Genomic DNA, 5,515 nt, shown 5'->3' with positions numbered 1-5,515 from the left:
AAAGTTTTATACGGGAAATGATGAGTTAGCAAGAATCACCTAAACGCTGGGGGCAGTGACTGTCAATGCGGTACGAGGTGGCACTGGCAGTTTTGAGAAGAAATGTAAAGTTTAGTTCCCAGTTTTGCTGAGGTCAGGATTTCCGTTCAGTTTACACGTGTTGGCGGGGAGCACTTGTGCCAACAGATGAAGGAGGCGGGCAGTCTCCTCTCCAGGCACTCGGAGGGTGCGGCTGCCCGGGGCTGTGGGAACCGCACTGACGGTGACGGTGACAGTGACGATAACGAGGGGACTTGACACGTTCCTGGGGTGCGATTTTCAGTGCTCGCTGTAAAGCATCAGAAAGGCGTGGGAAAGAACATAATGAACTCCCAACTGCCTCAAGTGTTCAGTTTGACATGTAGGTTTCGTAATTTCTCAAGGAACTGCAATTTACGGGGAGTGTGAAGTCCTTTGTCGAGCCCCCAAATGTCCCTCTTCCTCCCTCTTAGGAATAACGGTGCTCTGGGTCTGACATCCCATTCATATTTTATGCCACTTGGACATACGTGGATTTTTTTAAGTTTTCCATTGAGTTGTTTTACCTATATTCTATATAGGTAAAGCTGGGCGATTTCCTCCTATTAGACGGGCGATGTCGGTACCCACGGTCGGCGTCCTGCAACATGAACACGCATAGCTCCCTTCCTCTGTGCTCCGATCACCGTCACATGTCCGGGTCTAAGGACGGTGACTGCAGGAAGGGACCTTGTTCCGTGCCAGACTTTTTAAGGGGCTGTGTCTGAGACTCACAGGCCTGTGGCAGTCTCGGTCGCGGCCAGCAGGCGGGCACCTGCGTGGGGCGCCGTCCCGCATGTCCCCGGCCGGCAGTGTGCCCAGCTTGCTCCTGCAGCCTCGGTGGTCTGCGCTGAGCCACCCCGCACACCTGCTGTGACACGGGCAAGCCGCCGAGGGCGCGGGGCTCCTGCAGCAGCCTCCGATCAAAGCCATCAGGAGGACAGGGACACTGGACAGTTTTGTCCATGTGGGACCTGTTTTTCCAGGAAGCAACTACGTCCGTGCCCCGTTAAGACAGTAAAAGATCAGTGGTTTAGGTTGGCCAACAGGGTTTTAATGTGTTCAGTCAGGACTCAGGGGGCTTAAATGCGCCCCGAGGGAAACTAACGGGTCTTGGCGGCAGGGTGGGTGGTGGCCGCATGCGGGGACCTCCCGGGCGCTGTACCTGCCCGCGAAGTCCCGTCCCCCCTCCCGGTTCAGCCCCCTGTCGCTGTCCTGCCTCCTGGGTATTTCCTCCCAATCAGCTTCTGACCCTGCCACATTTTCTTTAAATTTTTGATCTTACATGTCATAGGAAAAGAAAAAGCTCTTTCTTGTTCATCTGGTTGTTCCTTTTATCTTTTCTTGCATTCCTTCCTTATTTCCAGCAGGCAACATTTCATCCCATTTTTAAAGAAAGTCATGGTTTTCAACAAGAATTCTTGTGTCTTCTAAACCTCTGTTGCCTGGCATCACCTTTTTCTGCCGTTTGCCTGTCTATTCTTTTTTAAGTAAGGTCGCGTATCTACATGTGGAGTAACTCTGGAGACCCGTCTCTCCGTCCTCGTTTTACAGGGTTCTGCCCAGCTGCCCCCCACGAACCACCACCGAGCTGGTCCGGAGCAGAGTGGGGGATGGGGGTCCCCACGCCCTCACTCTCACTCCTGTCCCCCGGGTCTGTAACGGGGCGAACCCAGATGCCGTCCCTCTGTCCTGGCCTCAGGTCTCTGTCCCGCCTTAGATGGCTAACTCCCTGGCCACAGCCCCCCGAGTGTCCCGGGCTTTATGTGGTTCTCCGCGACGGACGTACCTGAGCGTTGGAAATGTCCTCAAAAGCTTAGATTTTTAGATCTCTGAGACACATTTGGTCTTTTGTGGATGAGATATGTTCTCTTTTCTTGGATCGTTTTTTCACTACAATAATTTTGAGTTGTTTTATACATATGTGTATAAAAATATATATATTTAATCTAGCAAATAGAAACAGGGCATTAGATTAACGTATTTCCTTTTGCTTTTGTTTGCAGAATTCGTCATTTTAGGACTTTTGAAAAGAAATGCATGGGTGTGTTTCAGCCATAGATCCTGTAACCTCCCCTTATCTATCCCCTGCATAGCTCTCATTATCCAATAACGTAAATGGGAACAGCACTGTGCTCCAGCGGACTTATTTCAACCTCCAGATGTCGGTGGCTTTCCGTCCTTATAAAATGTGAAGTCTACCTTAAGAAATATTCTCAAGGGAAAGCAGAAATGTGTTTACTGACATTTATAAAGGGCAGTTATATGAAAGAATAGCTTTGCAGGACTATATACTCATGCGAAAGACTAGAACTAATTAATAAGATGAAGTCAATTCAAACTTTCTTGAGAAAAATAGTCAATCAATGGTTAATTTTGAAAGTTGATGGAGGAATTTGTGTTATTTTAAAATATAAAAAGTGATTTTTAATCTGGATTTTTCAGTAATACCAAATCAGAAGCACATTTATCATTATTCTCTTGCTGAGTCATACGGATATACCGCTGAGTCATACACACACACACACACACACACACACACACACACACACAATCTCAAGACTATTCCATCAAAGGCTGACATTTAATCACTCAAATGGAGTACCACTCTCATCGGACAGAACTTCTATTAAAAATGATTTTCATTTTTATTATCTAAATTACCTATCTACCTATCTCTGTCTATATGTGTATATATATATATGCATTTAAAAGTATGTTTGTTAGTTATGTTATCTATATTCATATATGACAGTTTAACTTGAATAAAGGAAGAAATTACATTTGGTAGTTATTGTAGAAAATTATAGGAGGAAAAATAATTTTATCGGTTTTGCTCTTGTTGGGAACTGGTTGGAAATGTATTTCGTTGATTACCGTAAAAACCCAATGTCTTCGTATTTAACAGTATCCTTTGCAGCTATGAAACTAGACATTAAGACTCTTCGAGAATATTTACTTCTGAAGACATTTCTGCTTCTCAAAGAATGCGCAAAGTACCGGGAGAGAGAAGCTCCGTGGGAAGGGAGCGCTCCCAGCACCCTGACGAGGGAAAAGGAAGGCCCTTGACCGCGCCCAGCCACACGCGCCCCTCGCAGACGCTTCCGCAACGCCTGACACCGTGTGTCAACTCTGCTGGATCGCAGGGCGCTCGGACACGCAGAACCCTCTGAACGCGGTTTCCGGGCGTGTCTGTGGGGGTGTCTCTGAGTGAGAAGCGGACCGAGGGAAGCAGACACCCCTTCCCAGCGGGGGTGGGGGTCACGCAGGTCCTCAAGGCCTGAAAGGAACGAAAAGGGACGAACTGGATCCACTCTGCCTGCCTGATGGAGCTGGGACGTCGGTCTTCCTAGGCCATCGAACTGGGATTTCCACCACCCGCTCTCCTGAATCTCCACCCCGCAGATGGCGGATTATGGGGCTTCTCAGCTGCCATAGCTGTGTGAGCCAATGTCTCGTAATAAATCATACGGATATGTATCTGCTTTCCACTGCATCCTATTGGTTCTGTTTCTCTGGAGACCTCTAACACTCTAAAATTAAAGTCCAAGGATATTTGGAGTTTCATGAATGGATTCCAAGGAGACTTGAAATTCCTTGAAATTGTATGTCAAAAAATATGAGAAAGCATCCATATCTTTGAAATATTTCGTTCACTCGAAATTAATAGCCGCCACCTAACATATCTGAGTATGCAGTTAGAAAGGGCTTAAATTTACAAACTAGTATGCCAAAGATACATTTGCTATCAGATTATCCAAGATTATTTTCTTTTTTTCTTTGAATATGCTATTTTTTAACAAACGAGGACACTTGATAAATATTTCTTTATTTAGACAGAAAATCAACTAGACATTATTATTCAGTTGCTGTAAGAAACAGGTTCATTATAAAAGGGATTACTCAAAATAATCACGTCTTTATACTTTATGAGCATGCTTTTAATAGGCTCTCTTTTCATTAGTAAGAACAACTCAAAGGTTATGAGAGAAATCAAGAGCACTGGATGATCCTCTAGAGAAGAGAAACGCAAGGCGGTCAACTTGCAATAAACTGTCCTTTCATGAGACAATTCTGCAAATACTTTAGGAATCATCACCATCATCATAATGGCAATGATAATAATTAGGATTTTTCAGTCTGTAGCGTCTTCTTGTAAAGTATTTCAACATAATGGGATAATATTCATGACAAAGGAGTAGCGAAGCCATCACTGTCCACAGCACTCAAAGGCTAATGAGGAGCTCTGGCAGTGCAGGACTTGTAAAGCGTCCCCTCTAAGTGCTTTGCAATGACAGGGGCATTACTGGTGACAGCTGGGAAGCATCGAGAGTGACAGGAAGGTGACTGGATTCATTAGAATAAGGGTAGAGTTTTTCATTGGTAATCAGAGCTCTGCTAGCTACGATGCTGGCGAGTTTCTCCCGTGATGACCCTTTTACACATAAACTCTGAACATTTATTTACCTGCCGGCTGATCTACGAGGCACGCTGGACGCTCTGAAACTCACACAGCGTCCCATGGCTCCCCGCGTAAGCCCATCGCGTCAGCAGCTCGGCCACCGTCCCCGCCCCGAATCTGTGCTACGGCTGCCCAGCTTCTTGGCTGGGTCTTGCCCTACGTAGGATGGTCGGCAGCTCTCGTGCGTGCTGGGGTGAGGTTCGCCGCCCTCCGCGATGCTGCGTCGTTTGCCCTGGGTGACGGAGCTAGGAACCCTCACTCTGGAGTCAGCCGGACCCTGTGTCTGCTGTGCAAAGTACGTCTGGGACCGTGAGACCCCCCTAGCATCCTTAAGCCCCAGCTCTGTCGTCGACGACGCTGGGATAAAAATGAACCTGATGTCGCTGATGTGCCTAGAAGGAAAGGAGCCGTCGGAGGCGTGAGCGGCTGGGGCGTAGGGCTCAGCGTGGCCTGCGGCAGAGCTCCCTGCGCTGAAGCCGCCACGTGGGTAGGATGGAGGCCGCCCAACTGCCCGGCCTACAAGGCCAGGACCCCTCAGCCCGTGCACCCAGAGAAGGGGGTGGGAGGCCACAGATCTCCTGGGACTGTGGCCCCGAGCAGCAGAGAGGGAAGGCTGCTCTGCCACGTCACTCACGCGAGGATCCCTAAGACCACTGACCCGGGCGTGACACCTCACCTGGAGGGCGAAGCGCAGCCGGGCCCGGCTCCGTGCGTACCCTCCAGTGACAGGGCCACGGGCGGTCTGGCGTGTGCACTGGTCTGCTGGAAATGGTGCACACGAGCGTGCAGCAGACAGAACCATGAGTTGAAACATGGCATGCTTTGTGCCCCAACCCATGGCGGCTCGTGCTCTGTACCCCAGCTCTGCTCTCCCACCAGAGCTCTTCACCGCTGCTCCCTCCGCCCCCCACACCCACCGGGGGGCTTTGCGGGAGGAAGGGAACCCCTGTTCCTCTACCCTCCTACGTGCTCCACCTGGGGCCTGTGACCTACACA

Source organism: Pteropus vampyrus, unplaced genomic scaffold (genome assembly GCF_000151845.1).
Source record: "Pteropus vampyrus isolate Shadow unplaced genomic scaffold, Pvam_2.0 Scaffold175, whole genome shotgun sequence".
Taxonomy (NCBI): domain Eukaryota; kingdom Metazoa; phylum Chordata; class Mammalia; order Chiroptera; family Pteropodidae; genus Pteropus; species Pteropus vampyrus.
Note: the sequence above shows the minus strand (reverse complement) of the source record.